We start from the raw sequence: 13,891 nt of genomic DNA, 5'->3' as shown, positions 1-13,891 counted from the left end.
TGGTGTCCACATGGGGTCAGCCTGGGGCCCGCGTGGGGAGCGCCGTTCCGGGGCGGCTCGCGGCGCGGGCCGCTGCCCACCTGGCGACCGTAGGCGGGGCCGGGCAGCCGAGCTCGGGCCCAGACGTGCACGTGGGCGGTGGCTGCGGACGCGTTTGAGGACAGATGCCCATCAGGCCAGAGCGCGACAACTGCCCATGTGAGGTTCCATGGTGTAATGGTTAGCACTCTGGACTCTGAATCCAGCGATCCGAGTTCAAATCTCGGTGGAACCTAAGGTTTTTTTTTTCCATCCCGCTTAAAAATCAAGCTTTCAGAACAATCGTCTGGGAATGGACAACCGCGCTGAGCGAACACCCCTGCGACACTGCTTTATAAAACGCGGTGCGGTCAGTTCGTGTGGGAACCAAAGGCCAGGGGGGGAAAAATCTCTCGGAGGTCCTTCCACCGAGAGGAGGAGAAGGCTTTTCGTGATGTCGTCAGGGACAATCGCCGGGCAGGTCGTCAGCGCTCGTCTTCCACTAGGAAGGAAGATGGGGAAAATGTGTCCGTGAGTCGCTTGGCCTCTTTCGGATGTCTGGATACCTCAGAGTCCCCACGGAAAGAAGTCCTGTCCACACAAAGGGTAGATTCTGGGGCGTTCCTCCTTGGCTCCATGGATCTTAACTCACCACACAGAACTGTGGGCAATGCTAAATATTTCCATGGAAGTCATCAGCTTGCGCCATAAGGATGTCTCTCTGATCACCTCTTCATAAAACGGAGTATCTCCTATGGCAGCTCAGTCCACTTCCTGGTAAATGTGTGGGAGTCTCACTATTTAAGGAAAGACAGAAAAGTTACTGGGTCTGTTAGGGTTGATACATTGTATCAACTTGAGAAGTTTAGAAGTTTAACTAAGAGACTCAGCAGGGACCTGGGGTCCTTACTTTGTAAACATCCTCAGCCTGTGTAAGAGGCGGCCATGGAGATTTTCTGAGTGTTACACCCACTTGAGGGCAGTTCTCTCCCTCCTTTCTGCTCTTGTCACTTTGCTGCCTTCTGCCACCTTGAAGTGCTGCCCCTGTGCCACACCGCCAGCCTTGGAGGCAGCTGATTATGGACTGAAGCCTCCACAAACTGTGAGCTAAATAAACCTTTCCTTCTCTAACTTTTGGTATCAGGTATTTTGTTCCATCAACTAGAGAAAAGTAACCAAGACAAGCTCCACAAGGATTTAGTCCAAAGTGCTTCCCTTAGTTTGCTCTCAGCTTTAAAAAATTGTCTTTCAGATACAAAGTATCAGACTACTTTCTTCCCTTAATATTATGTTTAAAGCAAATTATTACTTGTGTTGCATGTAGACACCCTTGATTCTTTGTGTTACCTGCTGTATAATCCTCTTCCATGTGACTGCAGCACAGTTCATTGGCTTGCTTTTATTTCATGAGAAACCTGTAGAGTTGTACATAATGTGAATTTCACTTTGAATTCTGTCAGCTCTTAGGCCTCAAGAAATTTTTTAAAAAATTGAGCACACAGATACCATTGGAAAATGCAAATCAACTCTTAGATTTGAGGGTAGTGGTGATAGTGGTGGGATGCTGGGATTGTGTCACTGTGTCAATTTGGGCACTGTAACTTCACAGAACAGGCACACAGTGGAGCGGCATGTGTTTCTGTGTTTTCTTTTTCTTTGATAAAAATGAAACTACTTTCATTTGCTAGTGAGATGCATTTTTAAAAATCCAGCACTTCATATGGATTCAGCTCTATGCCAAGAATTTTTAAAGCCTAAGCACCTTCAAACATACTAGACCATTATAACCTCACTTAAAGGGAAGAGAAAATAACAGATAGCAACTCATTCAAAAATCATGCTGAGAGTGACAGTTGAGGCTTGGTCCCATTGTCCAGCCAGGGGAGGCAGGGATCACAGCCTGGACCTTGTAAAAATTTTTTTGACTAAGACACAAACAGAGCTCCTCCAGAGACCTCCAGAGATGGTCTGAGGCTGAAAGTGATCCTGAACCCGGGCAGGTGAGCCAGGCGCCCCAGGTGTGTCAGGGCAGGGGTGACGTTGTGGAGGGCTGGAGGGACAGGTGGAAGGGGAGGGCACAGGACGTGAGCTCAGGAAACAGTTTTACCCAGGGAAAGAGAGGGAGCAGCGGGGCCAAAGCTGTAAGTGGGGGTCACAGGCAGGGAGTGTCCTTTGCCTAAGTCAAAGTCACATCCACGCCACCTCCAGGAAAATGGAGCGGCCTCTGCTGCGGTTTTCCTTTCCTCGTCATTCGTATATCTCACTTAGAGGCGATCCCAGGCTCTCGAGGGGAGGTAAAGGGGCGTCTGCTCTGTCCCCTTAGTGCACCTTTCCAGGATGCATCGTGGGCCTCGGGACACAGTGGCGTCTGGAAGGCCCTCGCCTCCTCCGGGTCTGCGGCGCAGCTCCACCTCCACTGCCGCGGTCGGATATCCCCCGTCTGCAGCAGACTGACCGCGAGTGACCTCAGCACGGACCTCGCGGGTCGAAAACGTGGCCCGGGAAAGAGCTGCAGCTCACACAGCTACTCATCCTGCGGAGCAGCCAGTTTCCCATGTAGTCGTGGCCGAGTGGTTAAGGCGATGGACTAGAAATCCATTGGGGTCTCCCCGCGCAGGTTCGAATCCTGCCGACTACGGATACCTTTTCCCAGCACCCAGTGGACTTGACTAGGGTTTTCTTTTCCCTCAGATGAGCCCAGGTCCTGGCCATGCTGTCTCAACCTGTAGTAGGCTGTTTGGAGGACCCTGTAGAGAAGGCTGCTGGCCTTGTGTGGGGTCACCTGAGAAGCAAAATCTAAAATCAAATCACTACATGATTGCTGAAATTCAGCGAAGTCAGTCCTGCTTGTTATCCAATAAAGAGCTGACTGCATCATGCCAACTCGCCTGTCCTGGTGTCCAGATGCAAATGTTGGTGGACTTGTGTAACAGATACCTCTGGCTTAATCATGGCCAAAGATGCTGACCGCAGGGTAGCAGCTGCATGGGTTCCCGGGGACGCGGGTCCACTCTCCCCGGGACATCATAATCTGGGCCTCCTTTATCCCGGAAGCTGCCGCAAGGCTTCCTGACCATGAAGTTGGCCCTGTGGGTTAGCTGTCCCCAGAATCCTGCTCTGTGTCATGTCTGCTCAAGCACTGAGGCATAATAAAGAACAGGGCACCCTTGCTGAACAGCCTGGGACAGTGGACAGGACGGTCTGAGGGGTCTCACTGACCAGGCTGCTGCTAGGCCATGACTTCCTTCAGAGTTTTCTGTGGACTCCTGTGTTCCAGCACCAACCACACATCTCATGGAGAAGGCGCCCTGTGAACCCATCACTTTTTCCTTCTGGAGTTTAAGACTCCCTGACGTCATGTTTGCTGCCTCTGTTAGTCTTAAGAGGACAGAGTGCCTGACACCGAGGTATCCCATCCCTAGGAGGTCTGGAGGCGGAAGCCTCGCCTGTCAGGGCCGTGAGAATAAACACCTGTGGAAAGCACAGATCAGGGTCCCGGTCAGCGCTGACAGCTGAGCTCTCCTGTGCAGCCTCCCTCCTGAGCTCTCTTGGATGACAAGGAGCACTGCGGCCCGGGGATGTGGGGTGAGCTTGGAGCAAGGGCAGAGGCTGATCCGGATCCCAGCACTCTGCTGTCAGACGCCGGGCTCCCTCTGCCAAACCACCTGCACCTGCACTCAGGATACCACGAGAGCCTCCGAGAAAGGAACCGCTCACCAGGCTCACGTGGGCGCGAGTGGCCTCCTGATTCACCAGCTGCAGCTGGTCACCCAGCCGCCACACTGCAAGGTTGGCCTTCCTCTAGCAGCTCAGCCACCAGGAGACATGAGTCAGGCAGTGGACAGCATATCTGGCCTCCAGAGTGCGTGATGCAGGTCCTGCCATGCTCAGTCTGTGCCAGCGGCATCTCGCCACGAGCATGTGAAGTGCTCTGATTTTACACGGCACTGGGCAGGCTGAGCCCTTCTTCCTTCCTTCCTTCCTCCCCCCCCCCCCCCGAGTTCTTTCTTACTATCTTACCAACCATGGAATAGGAAAAACTTGCTAGCTCCATTTTGCTGTTGGGGAAATACATAAAGAGACTATGAAAAATAAACTTGGGCATCAAACAACTTCCTTATCCTTCGAGTGCAGGTCTCCCCCCCCCAGGAGCCTGACCTGCCCTCCACAGGCCAACCTGGGCTCAACGCATATGACAAAGAGAGCTGATTGGAGGTCACCTGGTTCACCACTGCCAGTCCGAAATCTCTTGATGTTCACAGACTGAAATAGGTACGGGGCTGTCCTGAGCAAACGGCTTTTAAGGCTTTGCCTGGTCCAGTCTTGGGGTGTGGCCAAACTTACACTTTACCTTTTACTTCATATTTACTACTTTCTGAGGATAAACAGGAAACACCATAGGAATCCAGTTCCTCCTGATGTGGAAAGAGATTTTATCCAGTTTATAGCTTCAAGTCTCTGCTTTTGTGCTCAGTCATAAGCAGTTTCTTCTGACTGTGTTTTCAGTATAGAGTATTGATAGAGTATTAATCCTGGTTACCCAAGGAAGGGGTGAAATATATACTCTGGCTCTGAGAAATACCAAACATTGTGGAATGAAAAACTGAAATAGTGATTCCTCTTTTGCAGACTGCAAGAGTTAATAATGTTAACGTGGCCAGTTGCGGTGGTGCACTCCTGTTATCCCAGCACTCAGGAAGCTGAGGCAGGAAGATCTTGCAAATTAGGGACCAGCCTGGGCAACAAAGTGAGCCCAAGGCCAGCCTGAACTACATAATGAGACTGTCTCAAAACAAAACAAATAAAACAACAAAATGTTAACATGGCAATTGATACTCTCTGTATCTACCTACAGACTCAGTATGATACTGTCAAAATTCCCGCTGAGTTATTTTAGACATTGACAGACTGATTCTAACATATATTTGGAGTTTTAAGGGACCTAGAACAGCCCCAAACATCATTTTAAAAAGAAGAAAAACATTTTAATTAAAGGACACACACTTTCTAAACTAGCGTGGACAACCACAGTCAGGACAAGACTACTAACATCAGGATAAACTTCCAACCAGCACAACAGAATGCGGGTCCCAGAAGTCACGGCTCTACAGCCAGCTAATTTTTGACAAGGGTGTCAAGATCCCAGGGGCAGAAAGAACAGTCTTTTCATCGAATAGCAATGCATTTGAATCAGGTCAGGAAATAAATGTAGCCAGTAATATTAATGAACTCTTAGAAACCCTAGCAGACTGCAGAGGCGGTAATTGTTAGATGATACCAAAGGCCCAAGCAACAAGGCAGAATAAATCAGAGTTCATAAAAACTTAAAACTTTGAGCTTTAAAAGACAGGCAAGATGGTGCATGCTTGTAATTCCAGCACCCAGGAGGCCGAGAGGGACGATCATGGAGGCCAGCCCGGCTACACAGTGTGTTCAAGTCCAGCCTGAACTACATAGTGAGATCCTGTCTTCAAAAAACAAACACAAAACAAAGAAACAAAACACGCAAATTATGTATCTGACCAGGGGTTTGTGTCTAGTATGTACAAAGAACTCTCACAACTCAATGTTTAAAAAAGTGACTCATTAAAATTGGGCAAGGAATACATATTCTCCGGGAACAACTGAACAGAGCTGGGTGGGTGCCATAAAATAGCAAGCACTGGAGGACACCAAAGCCACCGAGGGGCCCGCACAGCCGTTTCTGAAACTGTGAAGCAGGGTGACCCGACGGCGCAGCACTCCCGCTGCTCGGAAAGATCCGGAAACAAGGAAAATCTACACATAAATAATTAGTACGGTGAAACCCGAGTTGCAGTGAAGTCGGTATCGTGAAGACTAAACTCTCTTGTGTGTGTCCTGTCTGTTCCCCTCCGTCCACAGCGGCGGAGACAAGCAGGTTCAGCGTAACTTTTTAGAGTTGACAACATGCAGGGCATCACTTCCCACCCTCTCTGCGCCGCGAACAGCAAACTCCGGACTCTGTGCCAGCTCTGTCCGCGAAAGCGCACCCTGGAGCGAGCCACAGCGCAGAGAACGCGCTGCACTCGGCTCCTTGGTCGTGAACTTTCCACTCGGGCTGCTCCAGTCTGTCTGACCCGGCTCGGCCCGGCCGGCCGGCCGGGAGCGCCCCGCTGCGGGCGGCACGCGGGCTCCGCCTCGGAGCCGGCCCGGAGAGGACAGCGGGCGGCCAGCAGCGGGGCTGTCCGGCGGGTCTGAGGGCGAAGCGCCGCCGCCAGTGCGGTGTGGCCCGGGGTCGTCACCGGAGGGAAATGCGAGCTGCCGCCTTCGGGAACCAGACCTGCGCTTGCAAGAAGCTAAACTTCAGCACAGCCATGTTACTTAAGCACCTGCCTGCTTGTGTAGTCGTGGCCGAGTGGTTAAGGCGATGGACTAGAAATCCATTGGGGTCTCCCCGCGCAGGTTCGAGTCCTGCCGACTACGGGCTCCAAGGTGCTGCCGTTTTGGAGTGGGGGGAGCCCCCACAGGGCCTGCCCGGGGTACTGCGGGGGTGGGATGAGCTCTCAGGCTAACCCAAACCCTAATCCTCCCACTTGGAGGCCAGAGAGCCTGTTCCTCCCCAGGACAGCAGTCTGGATGTAAATGACGTCAGAATTGTTCTTTAGCTCAGTGTTCTAATGTGTGGGTTCATCTCCTAGGCTAACCCTAACCCTAAACCAAACTTTCAGACAATCCTTCTTTCCAAGGAGCCACCTGCTCTGCCAGAGCCAGAGGCTTCTTAGCTCCTCACAGAAACCGACATTCTGTTTCCCTCTCCTGGGTTACGTGTAAAACAATCCGCCCTTCGGAGCCCAGTTTTCCCTGGATCATTGAATGACTTCAAGGTTCTGCCCCTGAGAAGATGAGGATCTCAAGGTCAAGCTTGGCTGGCCGATTGTAAAAGTGAATGCAAAACTGGGTGGGGTGGGGCACACCTAGAATCCCAGCACTCTGGGAAGCTGAGGCAGGACGATGCCTGGGGAATTTGGTGACTTAGTGAGAGGCTGTCTCAAACAACCGAAAGGGCCGGGGATGTAGCTCAGTACTAAGGTCCTGGGTTCAATCTTCAGTACCGACAAGGGGGGAAAAAGGGTATTTGCCAAGTAGGAGATGTAAGTAGAGGGCAGGAAGAGAGGGGAGTTCTGAAGCCCAAAGTCAGAAGATCCTCAGCCCTGCATCCTGCAATCCCGAGGGAGAAGACGCGGGCCTCGTCTTGATGTAAAATGTAAAAAAGGTCGAGGCTCAGCTTGGGGTCGCACGGCCCCGGATTCAATTCCAGGACTCATTGCGCAGATCAAGCGCCGACTGCAGCAAAATGTAACTAGCAGAGGATGGTTTCGATCCATCGACCTCTGGGTTATGGGCCCAGCACGCTTCCGCTGCGCCACTCTGCTACTGATAGATGAGCTGGGCACGTCCTCACCTCGTGGCCGTGCGGTCCTCCCATGCGCGCCTCTCGCTCCGCCTCCCGCCCGCGCCCAGGGCGACTCTGTCGGACTCGTGGGACAGCAGCAGACGCGATGATCCGGCGGGTGGTTCCGGCCAGGGAGGGGACCGGGTTGAGGGGTGCCGAAAGGCGGGGCAGTAGCGGCCGAGCCCGCGTGACCCACCCAGGCGACCGCGGCCAGGGACTGAGCCCCGGGGACTGAGCGAGCCCCTCCGCGCTCGCCCACAGTTGCCTCCTCGTCCTGCGGGCCTCCGCCAAGTCGTGCGGCCTCAAACCCGCCGAGGCGAGCCGTCCGGGTGCCCTCGCCCATTCCGGGGCGCAGCCGAGTCCGCCCCGCTCGGAAAGCAAGCGCCCCGCGCCTTCCCTGCTGCGGGGGACACGAGGGCTGCGAACGCTGTCTGCGCGTCCCGGGCTCCGTGGGGCCTCCTCGCGGCTCCCATGCTGAGACTCAGTGCCCCGGCCAGCAGCTGCGAGCTCCGGGACTCTGTGCCTGGAGGCGCAGTAGGCAGTCCGGGTTGCCCGGAGTCAGCGCCAAGGACAGCGGCGTCGCGGGGGCCACGGGCAGGAGCAAAAGGTCTCACGGAGCAGGGAGGAGCTCCCGGCGGCGGCTCGGGGTGGGACTCAGCCCGTAGAGCGCAGGATTCGCGACCCTTTCGGAGGTGGCTTTCTGTGCTGCGGATTTCCCACAGTCCCATATTCAGCCGTCTGCGCTGCTCGGTAGACACTTGTGCTACACACACAATTCCGTGCCACGCGATGTAAGGGACAGCTGTCACCGGGCAGATAGAGGAAAACATCACTGCTGCCCTCCCAGGATCGTCGCCTCTGGGACAACTTGGTCCATTCGTCACCTTGGAGAAAGAGGAAAGGTCTCAGCGGTGTGGGTCCTTGGTTCAGTGATGATGGAAATTAACACCCAGACAACAGCACGAATTACAGGCAGAACTCGCAGAGCTAGGAGGCAGTGGGCAGGGACTCGAGTGTGAGGCGCTGAGAGCTGGAGGCACAGCTCTGACAGAGCTGGCAGCGAGGGCCACACCAACCTGTGAATGGGCAGGCAGGCGTCTCAGCGCTGGGCTATGGTTTACGGTGGTCTCGGGCTGGGTTTCCCATCTCCGCTCCAGAGGAAGCTTCCGGCATTCTGGGGGACTCACTGCTCCTGCTCGGGAGGAGGCAGGTTTGGCTCCCCTCACACGGTGGATGCTTCTGTGTGCAGGGTGACCCCACCGTGAGTGGGCCAGTGGGTCTGCTTTGCCTGGGGTCCAGGGGCTGCAGGTTTAGGACATGGCCAGAGACACCTCAGTCTCTCTCCAGGGCTCTGGAGCAGGACGGTGTGGAAGGTGGCGACTGGGCAGCCTGGCCAGCCCCGAAAGCTCGCTCTCTGCACTTGCTATGTTCAGTCTTGCATTGGGGGAGCCGGGCTGGGCCGGTGGTGGTGAAGCTTTTAAAACCTGTACCCAAACCAAAGCCCCAAACTCACGTATTTATTGTGAAGTGCTGTCACTTCAGTGAAACCTGAATGCAGCTGATATTTTAATTTAGAAAAAAACAACTCATGTGTTAACATCTTTTGTCTTGAAAAACAACATGTGTGCCATGTGTCTGCACCGGCGAGCTGGGCACATTTAGTGCTAACGACATACGAGCAGAACTCAGAGGGGCCCGCGCCAAGGCCGAGAGGGAGGAAGGGAGACATGCTGGAGAAGGCAGGGGTGCCAGGCTCCATCCTCCCTGAGTGACCCATCGGGCATCAGCAGGCGCGGCCTCTGGCTGGCTCTTGCCCCAGCCCTCTCCAGCCAGAAAACACAGAAGGGTCAACTTCCCGTGTGAGCTTCAGCCTACAGCGAATTTTAAGTTCGGTTCCAACCAGTACACTTAGAGCGAGCGCCTTCTGTGCCCGCCAGCTCCGGCCTCCCTGTGACCGAGGCATTAATGCACTGGACCTAGCAGACCACGAAACATCGTTCTGCCTCTCACATGGACACAGACACAACGTGGTGTATGCAGGGAATTTGGTGTTAAAACCAGAGCTTGTGAAGCACAAGGGATAATTTTCCCTCCTTCTGTAACTGAACTGCCGCTGGACACTCACTAGTGGCTCTGTGGGCAGCAGCCCTGGGCCAGTCCACAGCTGCTCCAAGAAGCTGCAACTAGAGGGCAGGAAGAGTGAGATGAGAGTCCGGAGGAAACACCCGGCAGGTTCACAAAGAAAGCTGAGGAGCTGTGCTCTTACCACCAGCTAAACGCCACTCTAGAAGCTCTGAGAAGGTCCTCGTTTCTACAGAGTTAATTTTCTTGTTAGGCTTGGTGCTCCAGACACAGCAGTAATCAAAACAGGCCCATTTCAACTTGACTTTGCTCTAAAAAAAAAAAAACAAAAAAACAAAAAAACAAAAAAAAAAACAGGCCCTTGCTGAGATGGATTAGTGTCTCACAGGACTACTCCACAAGCAGAAATCAGCTGGAGCAGGGAGCTGGGGACACTTTTTAAAAAATTTTATTTAAGGAGAAAAAGAAAAAACAGAAAAAGGGTACAAGTTGTACAGAATTAAAAAAAAAACAGAAATCACTAGTTAATAGATTACATATTGTCATCTTAGAAATAGTTCAAGTTACAAAGTTAAAGCATGTAAAGTGGACTTTCAAACAGTGAGACTGCAAATGGTTCTGTTAAATGATCCAACAAAACCTCAGTAATATGGTTATCTATCTTATACGCTTAAATATGCATGCAGTTATATCCTTTAGAGCACTTTCTTTTCCTCTCTTTTTTACAATGACAATTACACATTTTGGGTTTTATTACTCCCACAGTTCTTATTACTTTTTTTTTGAAGAGAATAAAACCAAATGTGACATAATAAAACAGAGTCAGTCAAATCAAAAGGATGGACATAGCACATGATGTAAAAACAGAATACAAAAAAAAAAAAAAAAAACAGAATACAAGGTGATCAACAATGGTTACCATAATGCTTCTTGCTATCTTAAAAAGAATTGCATATATCATCAGGTGTAATAAAATTGAACAAAACGGTAAAGAATAAAACCAATAAAACCAAAACATTGGAGACATTACAGGACTTCAAAAGAAGATAATAGTCAAACCAGAATGGGCATCATAATGAATCTTACTGTCTTCACAGTTGTTGCCTATACTCCTAAACTTGGTACTATCAAGCAAAACAGAATAAAGTAAAATCAGTCAAAGCAAGATAGAGCAATACAGGGTTTCAAATCAAGTTAATAGGAAATCAAAGTGGGTTACTATAATATACCCTGCTATTTTTATTTATTTTTTCCCTTAATTAGAAAGATAAAGATAAAAAATTAATAAAAAAGGGGATTGAGATAAAAGAGGACATAACAACAAAACAGCGTAGGTCAGAAGATAACCATTTAAGCAAAATAGTGTTTCACCACAAGATATCCCGACATAAAAGTAGTTACCATAGTGTCTCTTTCCTTGAAATCTTTGAATATAACTTTGTATACTGTAGCATCAAACATATCAAGACAATGTAAAACCATTCAAGAGAATGACAGTATTACAGGGTATTTAGAAACAACTAACAAAAAATGAACAATGGTTTCTGTATTATCTCCTTGTCTATAAAAGTTTTTGTTTATATTATCACATGTAATAAAATCCAATAAGATACAACATGTTAAGACCGATGGAGACTGAAGAACAAAAGCTTGATGGGACTTCAAAACAAGATGATATTAAATCAGCACTAGCTATTATGATGTCTTGTTTTCTCCAAAATAGCTGTTCTTACCATCCAACCTTCTCTGTCTCATTTCTGTTGAGCTCTTTTTCTGCCATTAGTTGTCAGTTTGTCTTCATTTTGCTTTCTGCTCCATTCGTTGTGGCCTCTCTGCCACTGTTTCTGGAATCTTGGTATTTTTTCTCTTTTAGAATGTCCTGCAGTATTCTCTGTAGAGTTGAATTGGTAGTTGCAAATTCCCCTAGTTCCTCTTTATCCTTGAAGTATTGTGTTTTTCCATTAATTTTTAGGGATAGTTGTGCAGGATATATCAATCTTGGCTGGAGGTTATTGTCTTTCAAAGCTTGAATTATTTTGCCCCATGCTCTTTGTGATTTGATGGTTTGTGCCAAGAAGTCTGCTGTAATTCTGATGGGTGTTCCCTTGTAAGTGATCTGTTTCTTGTCTCTGACAGCTTTTAATATTCTGTTTTTATATTGGGTTTCTGGAATTTTGATTATCATATGCCTGGGTGTAGTTCTGTTTGGGTTGCAGGTGGCTGGGGTCCTGTATGCCTCATACATCTGAGTATCTTTATCTTTTCCCATATTAGAGAAGTTCTCCTTGATTATTTTTGTGAATAGCCTTTGCAGTTCATTAGTTTGTATCCCTGCTTCTTCCTTTACATTCTTAATTCTTAAGTTATAGATCCTCTTATCATCTTCTAGCCTTTGTATTGTTACTGCTTGTTTCCTTGTTATTTTAAAGAAGTTTTTCCTTTCATGCCCCCACATTACAAATCTGTCCTCCAGTTCAGATAATCTGTCCTTAGTTTCTTTCAAGCTGTTATGCCAGCTTTCAATAGAGTTTTCAGTTTCCTGGTAATCTCTTTCAACCTGCTTCATGTATTCTACGTTTTCTCTATTTTCTCCATTTTTTCTGTTCTTCCATCCCACCATCTGTTTTTTCTTGGGAGGTGCTTAGCATTTCTTTAACTACTCTACTTATATCTTGCTTTACTTGGTTAAATACTTCACTTTTGAACTCATCTATGAGGTCCCGGAGATATCAGCTTATGTCTATTGGTGCCGTGTCTGATATTGCATGTTTTCTGTCCTCATTCTCCTTTGCATTTACCTTTCCTGGATCAGTGTTCTCAGCACTGGGGACTGAGGACCCTTTCTTGTTGCTCCCTCTTCCCATACTTTTTGTTCCTTCCATACAAGCTATACAGGAGGCTGTTTCTTTCTTTGTCGATTAGTTTGTTTGAATTCAACTGGCTAGGTCCCACCCACTGCAGTGTACTAGGGAGACACAGACCTGGGCAGCCTCTGCTGGGCCTGCCCCTCCAGGTCAGTCAACCTTTGAAGGCTTCACTGCATTAGGGTGCACTGCCAGGTGCAAGGACCTGGTTTGGCCTAGCCTACTGGGTCTTAGTCTGCTGGCATCACCCAGGTCAAGCGCTCCCCACCAATCCCGCTTGAGAGGGGAATATGCGACTAAAGTCACTACAGCGTCCTGTTCCTGCTAGTCTGCCCCGTCCCAGAATGTCCTCTGTTGGAGCCTCCTAGTCTATGGAAGCATCCCGTTCCTCTCTTTCACCGCAGGTTGATGCAGGGCTCCCCGCCAGGGAGCTGAAGACACTTGAGGCCCGCAGCACAGAGGCACAGGGGCGTTGCGCACACCTGTGTGGACCTCCTGACTCGGTTTCCAGGGGAGGGAGGTTGAGAGGCTGCGGGGAGAGAGTCCCGCGGCGAGGACTCAGGCCTAGGAAGAGGCACTGATCTCGGCGGGAGGGGACCGATGGATCTGGCCGCGGGGGTCAGCACGTGGCCCACCAAGGCCCCGACGACATTTCTTTCATGATAAATGTGGCCGCTTCTGTCTGTGAACCTCACAAATACTCTGGAGCGCAATCGTTTCCAATAAAGCTTTGCACTCGGGCGTAGCAGGGTCATCGCACAGCGCGGGACTGGCAACGCGCCTCGATTCTCGGGCCTTTGGAGACAGATTTCAGACAAGACACTTGGGCCGTCCTGTAGCAAAATGATGGCCTTTAGGAGACAGAGCAGCTTCGGGCGTGAGCATGGGCGGGCGCCCAGGCTGCAGCTGTGCGGAACAGGCCGGGTCTCCCCTCTGAGGTTAACAGACCCCCGGAGCAGGCTACCCGCCCCCGAGGCCAGCTGTTTACAGCAGCAAGGCTGTGGGCGACCCAGAGGAGCGGGTCCCCTGCCCCCCAAAGCGGAAGCGCCCTTCGGTTTGAGACCTTGCGTTTTCTCCAAGCTCTCGCCACCCCGCGCTTGCCCTTTGCTCCGACCTGGTCCTCGGCAGCGCAGAGGAGGCCGCGTCCTCTGTACCTAGAGTTAGAAGCCGCAGTTTGAGTGGATTTCGCCCCTGGCGAACGGTAGAATGAGGAGGGAAAGCATCGTTCTTCAAGACCCCGCCGCTCCCTGCCTGGTGGGCTCGTCGCGGGGGTCAGACGCATAGTCCTGTCGGAGAAACCCAAGTTCCCAGAAAACTCCCACTCGGGATCCACCCACTCGGGACCCACCCACTGCCGCGCACGCCCTTTACACATTTTTCCCAACAACACTGGCAGGCTCTCCCCGCTCCGGGGCCACCGAGTCAGCAAACAGCTGCTCACCTCTCCCGGAGCCAGGAGCTGCTTCAGGAAACCTGCGGGGGCACCGCCGGCGGCCGCGGCCCGAGCGCGGCT

General features: G+C 51.0%; 4 non-coding genes across 4 annotated transcripts; 3 read left to right on the top strand and 1 right to left on the bottom strand.

Annotated features, from left to right (window-relative positions):
- Positions 1-202: 202 nt before the first annotated feature.
- Positions 203-274, top strand: Trnaq-cug (transfer RNA glutamine (anticodon CUG)). Its single transcript has one exon. It is a non-coding gene; the product is annotated as a tRNA-Gln (tRNA).
- A 2,300-nt stretch (positions 275-2,574) lies between these two features.
- Positions 2,575-2,656, top strand: Trnas-aga (transfer RNA serine (anticodon AGA)). The gene has a single exon. It is a non-coding gene; the product is annotated as a tRNA-Ser (tRNA).
- Positions 2,657-6,380: 3,724 nt separating this feature from the next.
- On the top strand, positions 6,381-6,462 carry Trnas-aga (transfer RNA serine (anticodon AGA)). Its single transcript has one exon. It is a non-coding gene; the product is annotated as a tRNA-Ser (tRNA).
- An 878-nt stretch (positions 6,463-7,340) lies between these two features.
- On the bottom strand, positions 7,341-7,412 carry Trnam-cau (transfer RNA methionine (anticodon CAU)). The gene has a single exon. It is a non-coding gene; the product is annotated as a tRNA-Met (tRNA).
- Between the last annotated feature and the right edge of the window lie 6,479 nt (positions 7,413-13,891).

The sequence above is a fragment of the Cavia porcellus genome, unplaced genomic scaffold (genome assembly GCF_034190915.1).
Source record: "Cavia porcellus strain 051 isolate PalLab524CR breed Dunkin Hartley unplaced genomic scaffold, mCavPor4.1 scaffold_13, whole genome shotgun sequence".
Taxonomy (NCBI): Eukaryota; Metazoa; Chordata; class Mammalia; order Rodentia; family Caviidae; genus Cavia; species Cavia porcellus.
This window is presented reverse-complemented; position numbering and strand designations above follow the sequence as displayed.